Below are 16,759 nucleotides of genomic sequence, written 5' to 3'. Positions count from 1 at the left end.
GGTCATCCGACCATAATGGTGAGTTGCACCATAGGGGCGTTTCCCCAATGAAAATAATGGTCATCCGACCATAATGATGAGTTGCACCATAGGGGCTTTTTCCCCAATGAAGATCATGGTCATCCGACCATAATGGTGAGTTGCACCATAGGGGCGTTTCCCCAATGAAGGCAATGATCATCCGACCATAATGCTGAGTTGCACCATAGGGGCGTTTCCCCAATGAAGACAATGGTCATCCTACCATAATGGTGAGTTGCACCATAAGGGCGTTTCCCCAATAAAGATCATGGTCATCCGACCATAATGGTGACTTGTACCATAGGGGCGTTTCCCCAATGAAGACAATGGTCATCCAACCATAATGGTGAGTTGCACCATAGGGGCGTTTCCCCAATGAAGATCATGGTCATCCAACCATAATGGTGAGTTGCACACCATAGGGGCGTTTCCCCAATGAAGACAATAGTCATCCGACCATAATGGTGAGTTGCACCATAAGGGCGTTTCCCCTAATGAAGTCATGGTCATCCGACCATAATGGTGAGTTGCACCATAGGGGTGTTTCCCCAATGAAGATCATGGTCATCCAATCATAATGGTGAGTTGCACCATAGGGGCGTTTCCCTAATGAAGATCATGGTCGTCCGATCATAATGGTGAGTTGCACCATAGGGGCGTTTCCCCAAAGAAGAGAATGGTCATCCGAGCATGACGATGAATTGCACCGCAACAACAAAAAGGGTCAAAAGTTCAATTTATTATTATTAATGCTGATGGAGCAGAAGACTGACCATAAAGCATAAAAGAAGGAACCAAAGCAGAAATAAGTCAAAAATAAGAATTCTTTATTGACAGATTTCAAATAGTAATTCAGATACATGAGATTGTTACAAACAAATGGAATCAAATGGCTACATGATACAAAAGTAAGTTGTGCTCGGTTCGAGCAGGATTCTTCTCCTAAAGAACGAAAACCGAGCGAAATCGAAATGTGCCTAACCCACAAGCCTGATGTGCCTTGTCTTGATCCTCTAGAGAAGAGCAATGAGGCGTGAATGAACCAGGGGATGAGAAATATGAAATAGGCGTAGCCATAACCAGAACGCAAGGTCGATTATGATCAACCCCGACATTCATGATGCAACACGACCTCTCCCAAAGCAACCCCGAGAAGTCCTAGGGGGACTGCTTCGCCGAATGGGAATCACCATCTTGGCATCTTTGAGCTCCTCCAAAGCCCAAAGGACCTTCATTGTCGGTCTCCTAAGCCAACCAGAGAGGAAGAGGTTGAAGATGACGAGCAAGGCACCGGTTTAGGTTCTCCAGCGCACTGCTTGTGCAAAACCACCATACCTCAAACTTTGAAGAGGTTAGGGACGGCAGGAAACAGCCCCCTTAAGACTTTTATTCTCTCGGTGATAGCATAACCCCACCAAGTATTGGCAAGGGCACACCACACAGAAAGAAAGCCCAAAAGCCTAGAAACCCAAAGGGCACTATGTGTCGATTGAGGATTGAAGCTGTAAAGGCCAATGTCGATTGAAGATCGGAACCGAAATCAATTGCATCTACAGAAGAGTCAGCCTTCAAAAATATACATCCTGTATAGCCATAAAGGCAATGGCAACCAAAACACCAGAGAAGTATAAGGGCTTCGACAGAACTACAGGAAGAACATCTACAGAGAGGACTCATGGCTTCGCTTTGAATAGAAAAAATGGAAAACAGAGGCACTACTTAAAGGGCAACCGATGGTTCAAATCAAGAGGGGAATATCAAAAACAACCACCAAAATTAAAAAGGAATAACTGTCGGGAGCTACATGGCCAAACCCTATTGCACCTATACTTTTCAAAAATTGTGAAAGGGTCCAACAACGGAGGCAACGATTCGGCTCCAACTTAAGTTCCATTAATGGCACAGTAAACGAAGCATTGAGTATGGCATAAACAATAAATGTTCTACGTTGAGAATTACAAACAAAATCCCTTGGAAAAAGATCTTCGTCATAAAGGCAATTCTCACCAAAAGGAAGGATGAGCGCTACAAAAAAGAGAATTGTTCATTAAGACAGAGAGACTAAGCAGTATGAGCCAGACAAATACCGAGCAAGAAGAAGATTTCATAAATAAAATGTGACAATTATCGCTGCCTGAGGTACAATGAATTGGCTACAAAAACACACGCGTAGGGCGTGGAGGATTAGGGGGCAAAGGTCCTAGAACATTCTGAGGAGGGGGAAAGAAAGGTATCGAGAGGGAAGATGGATCCAACACCACTTCCTGTATAGGAATTTGAGGATTAAAGCCCAACTTAATCTTCCCCCATTTGAAATGGGGGGGCAGCTTCCCTTGTCTTATCATACAAACGATGGGCACCTTCTAGTGCCTTATCTTCGCAGAAGCACTCGAAGACCGCCGACTTCACAACGTGCTCTATAGTAAGGTTGGCAACAGCATACTTCTCGGCCCAGAGATAGTCAGCAACATTATCTACAATGGCTTGAGCAAACTCTAGTCTTTCCAGCAAGTCTTTTTCCCATCTTTCAAGGGACTTGTAATAATCTAATTCACTCTCAAGATGAGAATAACCCTTCCGCAGAACAACATTTGCATTCGTGTACGCTGTTATCTGGGCTTGTAATTCCTTTTCTTGCTTCGTGACATCAGATTGTGTGCTACCGGGCATGGGAAGATTATCCTATAGACAAGATACCAAGGTTATGGTCGGATAATACAAAATCAAAGAAATCAGCACAGGATAAGAAATGCAGAAAGTAATGAGAAAGTAATTGTTCTTCATTGAAAGCCCTAGAGGTGAGTTACATTTTTTGGGTGGACAAAAAAAAAAAAAAAAAACAAAAACAAAAAAGAACAACACGTGACAAGAAATCAGATAGAAAAAGGGGTAGAGCTAAACTACAGAAGCGTCCTTGGGGTCCTTGGCATCCAGGGCCAGAACTACACCCTCCGCGGGTAATAATGAAGGATTCTCCTCTCCCAGTTCAGTACTCTACTCGGCAACCTAATCAGGAATCCTTATAGATGTCTTAACTTGCTTGCTCAGGAGCAATGGTCTCGGTCTCCACAATACCTGTTGAAGAAGTCGACCCCCTAACCTTAGTGCTAACCACAGGGGGAATCACAGAAGAAGGATGCGGCCGGGGAATCACTAGTTGACCCCTAGACGAAGTTGGGACATAAGCACCCGATTCTAGCCGAGTAAGCATGTACTACTTCTACCAAAAAAAAAAAGCATGTACTGCACCTCGGATATGTTATCAAAATTGAAATTAGGCTGCTTTTCCTTCACTTGCTCCCAGATGGAGTGAGACACTTGCAGATAAACCTTTGAGGCCGTCTTCAGATGCTCCCTAGTATTGGCCTCCGAGCAGAGATAATCTTCCATGGCCTTGGCATAGGGATCCTCAAGTTGGGACTTTAGGCCGGCAACCTCTTTCCTTTAATCCTTTATCAGCTACTCCTTCTCATGCAACTTTTCCTTAATCTTCTCATAAGAAGAAGAGAGTCTCAGCCCGCTTCTTAGCCACTGCAAGCTTCGCATCTGCCTCAACATGGGCCTTCGCAGCAGCCTTCTTCCCCATCGATAGATCCTTCACCTCGGAAGACAGGAGATGAATCCGATCATTCCTTTCAAGGCTAGTTCTCTTCACCTCCTTGCACTCCTTCTCCAGCTCACTATACACAAAGGTAATCTTTCTCTTGTGCTCCACCAACTCGGAGGCAAAAGCCAAAGCCTGGAACAAAGAGAAATTAGCAATACTTACTTGAAACCCCGAGATCCATCAAGACAAAGGGCATTACCTTGTACACCCAAGCAAGTGTGGCACTCTCCAGTGTATCATCATCCATGTCAGAAAGTAGATCCTGATTAGATGGAGGAACGCAATGTAATACCAGATGCTCAGCAGCCTCTGCATCACTGATCACCTTCTGGTCGGTATGAACTAACCATTTGGGGACAAACACGTCCAAGCTTATTTTCTCCTTCCTCTTACTCTTCTTAGCCACTTCCAAAGGTGGGGGATCCTCGAAAACCGCAAGAGAACTCTACTCCCCTGTTGAATGCTCGGAGGAAGAACATGTCTTCTTCTTGCTCAAATGTTGCCCCTGAATTTTGAGGCCTTGGGAAGATGGAGGAGGGAGACTCTTCTTGGGCTCTTTCCTCCGAAGCCCTTTTTTATGCTCGGTCGGAGCATCCTTTCTTTTCTTCCCTTGTCCAAGGGAGGGAGGACAATGTCCCTAGCCACCTGAAGATTCTCAGTCTCCATGAAATCGGTGAGGGACCCCAAAGTAAATTCCACTACAACAAATATGAAAAAGGAGGTTAGTACAACATAAAGGTCCCCGGGAAGGAGACAGGGAGAAGCAAATTCCAGAGGCGCTCACCCCTCTCCAAATCATTCATGTCTAGAGCGTCAATAACATCCACTTCCATACGCTCCCGCTTGGTCACCATCCTTTCCATAGTGGACAGATCCTCGAGGAAAAGATGAGGGGTTCTATTACGAGCAAAGGTATCTGGGTAGCCCCATACAATAGGAAACTTGGGCCCCTTATATGAAGCCCAAAAGAATCTCTATTTCCAACCATGAATGGCGGACGGAATCCTGCCCATTACAGGAATGTCACGCTGATAAAAGTATTACCACCCCGGGTGACCACTATTTGAGTTCAGAGTGAAGCACCTAATAAACAGAGCGGGAGAGGAATGTCTGCCTAACCGAGAACATCTAACTATGAAGGCTCCTACACATCTCTAGCAGTTAGGAACCAGTTTGTTGGGGGCAACCCTGTAATGCCTAAAGGAAACAAGAGATAAAGGTAGGAAGAGGATAGCGGAGCCCCGCTTCAAAGGCATCTAAAATGAGGCCAACCTCGTTGGGATGCGCATGATTCAACCTGTAATACCCTGATTTTGGACTAGGGGTAATTTGGCCTTTTTACCTAATACAGGATTAGGGCAAGCTGAAGTGTAGGAACTTGGACTAGCTGGAGGTGCACACATGCATGCATGGAAAGTAGTGTGCTCTAGTGTAATACCCTCATTTTGAGTTTATTCCTTGGCCAAGTGTAGAATTAGGGTTTTAGTTATAACATATACAATTTGATTTGAAAAATATTCATAGTTAGTAACCTAACCTAGTGCTTAGACTTTTAATTCAATTTATTAGAGGTCTAAGGTTCTATTCTTTAGAGGTGCAATTAAATATTTTATTTTTTTATAATTTTATAGGGCTTAGAAGGAGCTTCCACGATTCTAACTTGGGAGGTCTTAGATTTTAGCTAGGGAAGTATTATGGATTGATAAGGAAAGGTGAGGTGGCAATCTCCAATTAGCTAGAAACTCAAACTTGGAAAAAGAAAGTCTTCATAAAATAAAATCCCAACAAAAAAAAAATTTTAGCAAAAATTAAATTACCTAATCTAAAATTTTAATTCAAAAATCTTAAGTCAAGATTTCTTTTAAAATATTTTCATTGGAGGGCAAGTAAATAGATGTAGTTAGAGACAAAATTGGATTCTTCCCACCTTCTTTCTTGTTAGGATTAAATCCCCATAATTAAATCTCAATCCTCATTCCCTTTATCATAAATTTGAGAGAGAGAGAGAGAGAGGAAGAGAGGAAAATTCATTGCCTATTTAGAGGAAGAGAAGAAGAAGAAGAGAGAAGAAGAAAAAAGAAAAAGAAGGAGAAGAAGGAGATTCGGACTGTGCAGGATCAGCAACTTGACATCCAATTTTGATCCTTTTTAGAGCTGAATTGAGAAAATCTTATTTCACGATAAAACATAACCGCATCTCTTATCTTCACAATCCAACTTGAATCAGCCCAAACGAAGATTGGATAAGAAAGATATTGCTGATTTACTGAAAGTAGGTTATTCTATAAAAAATCTGTATTTTCCAAATCTGAGTTTATGCAATATAGTGATATTGATTTCATTATTACCTTAATCATAGGACTCCATTAAAGTGGTTCTGAATTAGGAAGACATATATCAACATTATTGAAGCATTGATTTGAGGTCACTTATAGAAACCCTAATTGCTTCACATAAGGTGAGTAGATCTTCAACCATTATACTTGATATTTTCTTACATATAAAATTTGTTACATTATTTTAAATCTAGAATTTAGTTTTAGATTGAGATTTATTATGCTAAAAACATATTTCATTCATGCTTTTACTCAATTAAATTGTTCACACATGATTGCTTGCAAGGAATTGTGATTTATGATTTAATTCACATATGTGTGTGCAGAATTTTAAATAATGTCATGTTTATAGACTAATGAATCCAATGCTTATTTGTTGATAGTATGATGAAGGTCTATGAATGATTCTTCATGATTATAACCTAATGCATGATGTTTTTGGATGATACATAAAAATCTGATTTTGTTTAGGGTTTACCTTTTACTTTTCATTGATGTTATTGTTGGATAAGTAATTGCGAAGATTTTGCCCAATCTTCCCTATTATTGTTCTTTACTTTACGCATTGATATGTTGATGAAAGTTACTATTTTCAAACTTTATTTTCATTCTTTTCGATAGCATGTGTTAGGGTGGAATTGGGGAGTCATGACCCCTAAGTTCCGAACTTGGATGTATAGCTTTAAATTATAAGCAAACTCTTGATTGTTATTTTGTTGTTTACCTTACCGACATTGATAAATATGTTGGGGTAAGGATAAGTTGGCGAGTTTTGAGCTACAGGCTTACCCTTATTGGAGCTATATGGACTACTAGAAAGAGGGAGATGACCAAAAACTCTCCAGGAGGGCATTGCTGGTAAAACCTTCGGGGGCTTTAACTCGGTCTTGGGCAAGTTTGGTCACTAGTTTCTCCATTAGTTTCTTGATGTTAAGATGGGACAGTGGTGTTGTAGTTGGTCATAGCTGGAGTTCATACGCCACTATCATGAGGGCCTTGACTAGTGTATGGTAACTAGTTCACACTAGTCCATTAGGGAGTGATGTGTGTGTTATTTTATGTTCTTTTGATATTTCTTTCGTTGATTGTTGTCATATATACTTTTCATTATAGTAGTGGTGATAAGCAAATATGGTTATGATCATTTTGTTTTGTTTTTTTTCGGATTTATATATACATATTAGTGTATGTCTTTATATTTTGTATTACTTGTGCATGTTTTCACATCTGTATAATTATTGTGGATTTACCTGTTAAGCCTTTCCTCAAGCTTACCCTCACCATTTTTCAGATGAACAACTTTATGAATGCGAACCTGGATGTGAGGATGTACTAGAGGAGGAGGTCCAAGAGGACGAAGCATTTGGAATAGAAGATGACAACTACTATTAGAAACTTTACACTTTCTTTCAATTTTAGAAGAACTTATTATTTGTTTGAGTTTAATTTAATTTTAGATATTGTAACCTTTATTTAAGAATTTTAAGTTTAATAGCTTAGTTAACTACCTTACTTTAGTTGAAGTCTTAATCTATATATTTTAGACATGTGTTTGTGTTTTGGTTCTACTCCGGTTCATATCTCCTTGACATAAACGATCTTGTAGACTGTCAATCTCCCTAAACCGCTAGGGTGGTTTTGGGGGTGTTACACAACCTATCCTTGGGAGAAGGGACTCTAAGGTCAACAGACTCCGGAATCGAATAAACCTCTCGGATCTCCACTAGGTTGTATTCTGTCAGTGCAGAGGGGATCTCATCCACCCCTTTCCCTATGGTGGGATCGAACTGGGGTTGACGAACGCGATAACCCCTTTTAGCCGATGATTTCTTGAAAGCGCAACTGGAAGTGCTGGCAAAAGCACGAGATGAACTACGAAGAATAAAAATGGGAACCCTAGAAGCTACAACACCCTCCATGGAGGACCGGGGAGGAGCCCTTCAGTTTCCTCTCACAACCTCTCCATGATACAACTTCTCACCCTCTTCTAACAAGGAGTCCACCTCTTGATTGGACTTAGGGACCGAAATTTTCTTAGATTTCCCCATCTCTCAGACTGAACAGAAAAGCAAAGCGAATGAAGAAATAAAAACAAAGAGAAAGGGAAAACTTACTTGAGCAGGAGGGGATGTGATTGAAGAAAAGAAGAAGCACTGAGCAAGATGACTTCAGAAACTCAAGAGGTTTTTTAGCAAGGAAACTTGAAGACGATGAGAAAGGAAAAACAAGAGAAGTTAGAACGCTTTATACTCTTCGGGAGTAATGAAACAAAGCTCCTAATCTAACCATCCACTTCGCTTGAACGGCGAAGATGCAAAGAAGAGACACATATTTCAAGAGTGAGAAAAGCTACCTTTGCGAAGAAAACACCGGGAAAGCAAGAAAGTTTAAATTTAAACTTTATGACATCCCATCAAACTTCCCGCAAAAGGTGTGAAATCGAAAGACATTTCACACCCACGTGCAAACATCGGCCAATGGTGGCGCGATTATAAAATACCCACAGAGGGTAATGCCGTCCAAAGAGGAAATGTGATCCAAGGAAAAAATGATTTGTTCGCGGTACATAACACCACCGAACATACAAACCGAGCTGCCTTCACGTCTGCACGGGATGGCCAAAAAATTTTCTCCCCATACCTCATTTCAGGTAAGGGGAGTAGGGGGCAAATGATACACCACTTTTTGTGCATCAAATCCCTATTTTACACGTGGCCCCACTTGGGCTATAAGCAAACCGGTTCTCCAACCAAAGCCCAAAAAGTCACGTTTAAGACAGTTATACCGGCCTGGACATGTCAGCAAAGACAGCTGTAAACTTCCAAGTGGGTATACGCAGATAACCGTAATTCACGTGCCACATCCGGAAGGATCCCAAGATTTGATGAGCGAATCTCGGTTCTTGTAAAGGTTTCCTAATCCGAGCATGTAAGGACCACCTTACTAGAAATGGAAGGTCCTCTAGTAGATCGAAGGGATGAAACAAGGAAAGGGATTGGGCATGAATTTGTATAAATAAAGAGCCTTGTCGCTCATGAAAAAAAAAATTCATTCATCCATCTATCAATAAAGAAATCAAGAAACTTAGCAGAGTTTTTTTTCGCTTTTCCCTAATTCATTCCTAGCCCAGTGCTAGCTAGAAAGTTGTATTGCCTTAGGGTCTTCCTCTGGCAACATTCTTTGTGCAACAGGGTGTCAAATGGTCAGTTCGATTTACTTTTGATTGGTCGGATAAAGTGCTTGATTTACAAAATATCAAACCAAAACCGATACCTATTGGTCTGTTATAGGGGTGAAACAGGGTCGGGTTGGGCCGGGTTTTTAAAAACCCTAGCCCAACCCTGATTGACCCTAATCGGGCCAGGCTGAGCCAGGTTGGCTCTGATGACCCTGATTTTTGGCCATTTACTTCGTCCTATGCATTAAAAAAATGAGATTCATGGGATTGGTTATTGATATGTTTCATAGTCAATTGACTATTAGACTTTTCTTTGGATTAAAGAACTTTGTCCAATTTTAAAATCGTAAATATTTCCGTTCAATAGATAATTAGTCTATTTTTGGTAAACCAATAGATAATTAGATACTAAACAAAATTGCAAACTGTAAACAATAAATTATAAAGCATAACCTAACACAGGCCGGGCTGAGCTGGGCTTAGCTCGAGGCCTCAACCCTAGCCCAACCCGACCCTGACCCAGGGCCTGAAATTTCAGCCCTAACCCCCTCAGAATTGAAAAATCCATCTCTAGTTCGGGCTCAGGGCGGGCCAGGGGGAGCTCAAGCCGACAAGGCCAAACTTACACCCCTAGTCTGCTATCAGTTTCTTTTGATGAACCCTTATTGGTCCGGTCTCATTTTTTATATATAAAAAATGGGAAAAAGAACTCTGTCCAGGTGTATGACCCACGCCAACACTCATATGAGTCTATCTTTCTCCTGGTGTAGGGGGCTACAGTACCAATTAGCGTTCTCTTGCCCCTTATGTATATTCCTCTCTTTCAATCCTCCACGTAGCAGATCGAATAGAAACTCACCAACTGAATTTGTAAGTTCGATTTTGGTTTTGATTTTTAAAAGCCGCTAAGAAATTGAAAATGATAAGGTCGACCAAAAACGAAAAAAATCTGGAAAAAAACCATTAAAATCACTAATTTTTTAGCACTTTGTTTTTTGTTGGAAGAAATACGCATGCTCGTCCAAAAATTTCACCTGCACCCCATGCTCTTCTGATAATTCCACACGCACCCCCTGTTTTTCAAATTAATAGTCCCTATTGTTAATATTAGGTGCAAGATGTTAAAAATTTTGTTTATTGACAAACTACTCTTTCTTGGCAACCAGATCTGCCGGCCATAGTTGTTCCTATTTTCTGATTGAAGATTTGAAGGTCCATATCTCAGCTATCCTGCTGCCAATAGGACTGAGATTTGGAGGGCTATTCTTGCTCCATTCAAGTAGCACCCGACCTACTTTTGAAGGCCTATTGAGCACAGATCTGTCTGATTTGGAATTTTCTCCTGGGAATCATATCCGCCCACTAGTTTAGGGTTTTCTCTGCTGAAATTTCAAACTGCAACTTCTCAATTTCAGGTTAGCTTTTATAAAAAGAAAAAGACCCACAGTTGGCTTGATGCCCACAACACCATTGAAACTCCAAGGATCAATAATGGAGTTATCCGTTTCTGTACCCAAGGAAATCGTCACCAAGTTTGTTGCAACGCTTACTGTAGATCCTATGCTCGAACCTTCCTGGTAAGCGCCTATTTGATATGGGTTCTGACATTACCAAAGAGTGCTCAAGATCCGGATGTTGTCTCCAGTTTTTCCTTGGTTGCAATATTGTCTTTAAGCAGCATTGGAATCCCTCGTAGTATAGTACCATCTGGGATTGGGGGTTCTTCACAATCACAGAAGTAGCGGATCTGTGAACTTCGTAGGTGTTGCTCTCCCTCGGCTAGGGCAAGAGCATCTGGGTTCACCTCGATCTCGCATTAACCGTCGTGCAGCCCAACCCATCGACTACCACTGTTCCAACACCCACTATGAATCACAAAAACATCCACCACCCCACTCTGATCTCAATCAAAGGGACGTCCACTTTCACGGGCATCTGATGCCGGCATCGCAGTCGTCGGAGCATGACAATCCTTCGCTAGTAACATACAGACTGCCGACCCTCTGGTTTGGTCACTGCTAAAGGCGATAGTGGGGTTTTGTGGTAATTATGCCCTAGTGAGGGTATGATTGTACATTACATTCTTCAATTTCAGATTTGTTAGCATTTAACACCTGATATTAACCACGATGACTTAAATATGGGTTAATTTGAAAAGCAAGGAGTGCACGTGGAATTATCAAGGGGTGCGTATGAAATTGTCAGAAGAGCAGGGGGTACAGATGGAATTTTTGAACGACTAAGGGGGTGCATGCGTATTTTACCCTACGCCAGCACTCCCATGTGTCTATCTCTCTCCTCCTTAACCTAAGGGGCAGAGCTATCCTTTTCATATAGGGAGGAGAGAGATAGACTCATGGGAGTGCTGACGTAGGTCACACTCCTGGACAGAGTTTTTTTTCCCTTTTTGGGTAAGACAACGCTAATTGGTAGTGTAGCCCCCTACACCAACGTGAGAGTCAATGAAAGTGCACACAAAGGCATTGGTTTGGATGTGATTTTCGATTTCACTAGGGCTGAACGGTCTTTATGCGTACAAAGGCATTGGTTTGTGTTTAGGTACAGGAACCATGTTAACCACGCAACCGATTAACATTCTTTTTCCCATAAATAATATCCTAAAGAGAGATTTTGTCCATCGGATGTTTTTTGCCCTCAAATATGTACATGCCAACATTATTTTGACCATTTTACCGTCATTTCTCATTGTACCACCGATTTAGTATGACCAAGTATCAATATCAATGTATCAGTGGATACAGATACAGATACGGATACAGATACACATCAGTTAGATACCAATTCTTGAAACCTGGAGATGAGTTCATTCTTGGAGGTGTGAGCGTGACTAACAACTAGGGGGGTGTAAAGCATGGTTTTAAGAATTGGGAATCGGAACGGTGAATTGAACAATTCGGATCAGAATTGGCTAACACCGATCCCAATTTCCGTCGTTCCTTATTGTTGCTTTTTGAATCAAAATTGGATCGATCAATTCTAAGTCATTTTCTTTATAAATCATTTTGAATCGGACCAATTCATGGGCCGATTCCCAATTTCTAAACCAATTCGATTTTTACCATAAAATAGGTTAGAGTCCCGATTCAGGCTGATTCCAATCGGACCGGAATCCTCCATGCCCAATTCTGTTCCCGATTCCAAGTTTTAAAACCTTGGTGACGTTTGTGTAATGGTGGCAGTGCTTGGCAGAAGGAGCTTACGTTTCCGCGTTGGTTGGTGTGTGTGGGAAGTGGCGGTGGACTATCAAATGATCAAACAGATCGGACAGATTTCTCATTCCTTGCTGTGGGGTCTAGACGTAGGATGCATGTATTTTTATACGACCATCGGTCCTTGTTGGATCGATACCATGAACCATGATAATCATCACGTAGGAACCCAAACAAAAGAAGACAAAAATTCTAACAAATAATACGGTAGTTTTATAATTGGGTAAGTACATCCCCTCCTCTGCATTTTGCCTTAATTACACACTCTTCCCCTCGAGTAATTACACCCGTATCCTCTTACAGTTTACGATAAATTAATATTACACCCATGTTGTTAGCGTCCGTCTGTTAAGTCGGATCAATATCCACTCCGGTTTCTGGTACAGTTGTCCGGTTTCTCTCATAGGGGGCCGAAAATGATGACCTAACCCCATGCCTAAACAAACTGCTCGAGTGAGATTAAGTTGTCATTTCCGCCCCCAGTCAGACGAACTGGACAACCGTACCAGACAGGAAACCGGACGGGAGAAAAATTCCTGTTAGGTCGTGATGTGACATAGTAATATTTTTTTAATCTCCAAATTAACCCTGGGTTCATATAAGATGACCCTTTTATTAAAAAGGATTCTCTTCTTCCTCCTCCTGCAACCCCACCCGCCCCTTTACTGCAACTTCCCGCTCTTTCAATCCCTTTACTCATTTAAAGCTGCACTTACCTATAATTCAGCCGTCTGTATGTCTTTAGCATTTCCTTCGTCACTGAAGCTCCAAGCTAGAACTCTCCGTGCCTCTGCAGAAGTTTCAGTAGATGTCGAGAACCCAATAAACATTTGGGGTGATAATTAGTTAGCTATGGTTACGTCATAGAAAGTGAACAGAGGTTGGGTGGGTTAAGCTAATTTCTGGGAATCGGACATCTAGTCTCTAGAATGGATTAAATTCAATTTCATTAGGGCAAAAGTGAAAAAGTTGGGATTAATTGAGTGTTACTCGCTGTTGGTGGAAAATCCAACACCCACACACAGAGGCGCAACGCAAGTGGTGGAAGTAGCGCGGGCGTGCCAGGGCCTTTGACGCAAGCCCAAACGGAATTGAAAACGGCCTGTCTTAGCTTCCAACTAGGACGAAATGGTCCGTTCTAACTTCAGACTGAGACAAAATGACCTGTCCTGACTGGCGAAATGGCCTGTTCCAAGAGGCCGGAAATGGCCCGTTCTGACTTCTAACCAAGACGAGAAGAGGATCCTTCCGTGCCTGAGTAGCTCTAATGTCTTTTGAGTAAAAGTAAATCGCGATGGACAAAGCAAAGGAAGAAGATTGAAGATCAAATTGCTTACTTATAGTTAATATCCGATTGGAGTCATTACAACCTGCGAAATCTGACATTGACGAGATTTACAGCTTGGTGTTCACTCTGCTACTGTTCTACGACCAAATCACATAATCTCACAGAAACGAATTTGATGAAGCTTCACAACTCTGCCAGCCATGGATTGATGGAGCTTGCAACTTGATGTTAATGGTGGTTGTCTTCTGAAACACGGGCCAAAAGACAAGACTATTGGAGTTGTTCTCCAAGCATCTCCCAAAAACGGTCTTGATGAAGCTTCCACAACCCTGTCAGCCTCGGACTGATGAAGTTCGCAATTCGATAATGATGGTTGTCTTTTGAAATACGGGCCAAAAGACATTGTTGCTGGAGTTATTCTCTAAGCAAGGCTTACATGAATGCCCCTTGAAACAGAAGCCAATGAGGCATTGGTGGCTGGAACCCAACTCCAGCAAAAATTACAAAGAGGGATGAAAGATTACATCCTAAAAGATAAAAAAGGGAAAAGACAAAATAAAGATAAAGTGCAGGGTGTTTTGTTGATCCGTTGAGTGATGTCTTCTCTTTTGCTTGGCTTTGTCTTATATAAAAGATATTCACTTGGTAACTCTCATAACCAACACTTCCACCTGCTTCTTTGTATTGGGGCCACTTTCACTCCAAAGTGCTTATCTCCTGTGCTATGTGGCCATGTGGGGTTTGTAACCTCCCACCATCCATAGTCATGGTGGGTCCCACCTTTCCATTTTGTTAAATCAAATTTAAAATGGTAACTCCTTGATGGCAGCTTGCAATGCACGGCCCTATGTCACATATAATCGAATCCCAATTTGTGGAATTTGGGTACAAACACTCGCTTACGAAATTTAGGCATGATTGGAGGAAAAACGAAAGGGAAAACGGAGAAAAAAAAAAAAAAAAAGAAACAAAGAATGAAGAATTTTAGGAATTGAAAAACAACCAAAAAGAGGGACTGGTAGAAATCAAATTCCCATCTCTCTCTCTTCCTCACAATTCCCTAGTCCAACGGAAACTCAACATTCACAGACATTGCGGCCTTGTGGGTGATTTTTGTTCAACTCATCAAATTGTCCAACCGAGCTTCATCCCCATTCTTGAAATGTAACCTGTTCATTATTGCATTCATATGTCTAGTGGCGCAAATAGGGCAAGGTGGGCGATCGATTAGATTTGCAGATTAGGGTTTAGATTGGCAATTAGGGTTTTAATCGATTCGATTACCAGAATTCCTATTCGGTGGTATAGATACATCATTTGTTACTGTAAGATTGATTCCACTATGCTTGTAGCTCTGCCGTTTGAACAACACTATAAACACTCAGAACAAAGGCAGTGGAGGAGGCGGCGGCAGTGGTGCTCGTGGTGGTGGTAGTGGTGGCGGTGTAGGAGAAAGATAGATATGGGTGTTTTAAGTTGAAGATGAAGAAAAGGGTAGCATTATAATTTTATGTCTAATGTTTTAGCACAAAGGTCAAATAGTCTTTTCCAAACTAAAAATAATAGCAGGCGAACACAGTCCTCCAAAGGGGATCTCGGTGTAATTATGAAATATTGAGGGGAGAAATGTATAATTAGGGAAAGTACTAGGGAGGGAATATAATTTACCACAAATATGAGATAGGTAATTTTTTTTTTTTTTAGGACAAAAAGATGAAATTTGGTTGGATATGATTTTTTTGTTTTTTGGGAAAAAAGGACATAAATATATTAAAAAATGAGCTCAGATTTGCTACCCACATGGGGACAGGTGGGGATAGATCTGAACCCTCCATGGGCGTGTGGGACCCGCCTCTAGGGTGTGGGACCCATACTCTATAAAGATGTCAGATCTGTCCCCACCCATCCCCATGTGGGTAGCTGATGAAAGATTACAGATAATTACAAACGCATACAGGAGTGACCTGAAGCATCTCTATCAAAAAGCAACTGAAGCTCTTCACCTGATGCTTGGGATCTAGACAAAAAAACTGCTAGTTTGTTAGTCTCTCTATAAAGAAATCTGAAACACACTATATGATATTCGGTGGCAAGGCTATGGATTTGAAATAAGTGCCCAAAAGCCACCCAAGGGGCTAGCTTAAGTTGCTGAATATACTGAATAGAGTTAAATGAGTCTCAGCATATTAAGATCTTGGGAATACATAGGCTGCTGCCAACGAGTTGGGATCCCATTCTCGTACAAGAATGGCAGTGAGCCGCACAGATCGATGGCATACACCTTGAGTGGGTCCCACATGTGTATGCCATCTGTGCGGCTCAGAATGTACGAGAATGGGATCCCGCCTCATCCCTCTCCTTATCTCTAGCTATTATTCCATATCCAGCACCATCGGATTTTGGATATGATTTTGTGTATCATTACGGCCCACGCCCAACAATTCTACAACCTATTACTTCCCCAAGTTTAGAATAGTTAAGAATAACATAATTGTAAAACTGTTCAACTAAGGGTCCATAGCTCAGTGGTAGAGCATTTGACTGCAGATCAAGAGGTCACCGGTTCGAACCCGGTTGGGCCCTGTAATTTTCATATTTTCTTGTCACGTTTTGGGGCTTGACGTATCTGTTTGGTTTGGTTTTTAACTGTGGAATTGTTTACTATATGCTTAATATGCTTCATTCTATAAACAAAGAGACTCAGATAATCTCCCAGAGGATTGAGTACCACGAGAGCTTTACATACTTTTTGATGCGTCTTCTCCTCCTCTGGGATAAAATTGCACTACCTTTATCCACTCCAGTACAGCAGCCGTTGCTGCACGCATCATGCGGTGCAGCAGTGGCCATGTCTGCACAGTGGGGCCCATTGTGCACACATGGTCGCTGCTGCACCGTACGATGCGTACAACAATAGATAAAAATTCGGGAAAGGGAAGGAAAGTGAAGGGGAATTTTTTTCCCTTTTAAGTTGTTTGGTTGCAAAGGAAGTGAAGTGAAATTAATTTTACTAAAAGTTGTTTGGTTGGCTGTAAACTTGATGTAACATCAATGTAAATTTTTTTTAAAATTTGTAATCCAACTCACTAGACTAACTTG

The 16,759-nt window shown here is 41.5% G+C and overlaps 1 non-coding gene across 1 annotated transcript; it reads left to right on the top strand.

Moving 5' to 3' along the window:
• Nucleotides 1–16,171: 16,171 nt before the first annotated feature.
• Nucleotides 16,172–16,243, top strand: TRNAC-GCA. The gene has a single exon. It is a non-coding gene; the product is annotated as a tRNA-Cys (tRNA).
• The last annotated feature ends 516 nt before the right edge of the window (nt 16,244–16,759 follow it).

Source organism: Telopea speciosissima, chromosome 4 (assembly GCF_018873765.1).
Source record: "Telopea speciosissima isolate NSW1024214 ecotype Mountain lineage chromosome 4, Tspe_v1, whole genome shotgun sequence".
In the NCBI taxonomy this organism is placed as follows: Eukaryota; Viridiplantae; Streptophyta; class Magnoliopsida; order Proteales; family Proteaceae; genus Telopea; species Telopea speciosissima.
This window is presented reverse-complemented; position numbering and strand designations above follow the sequence as displayed.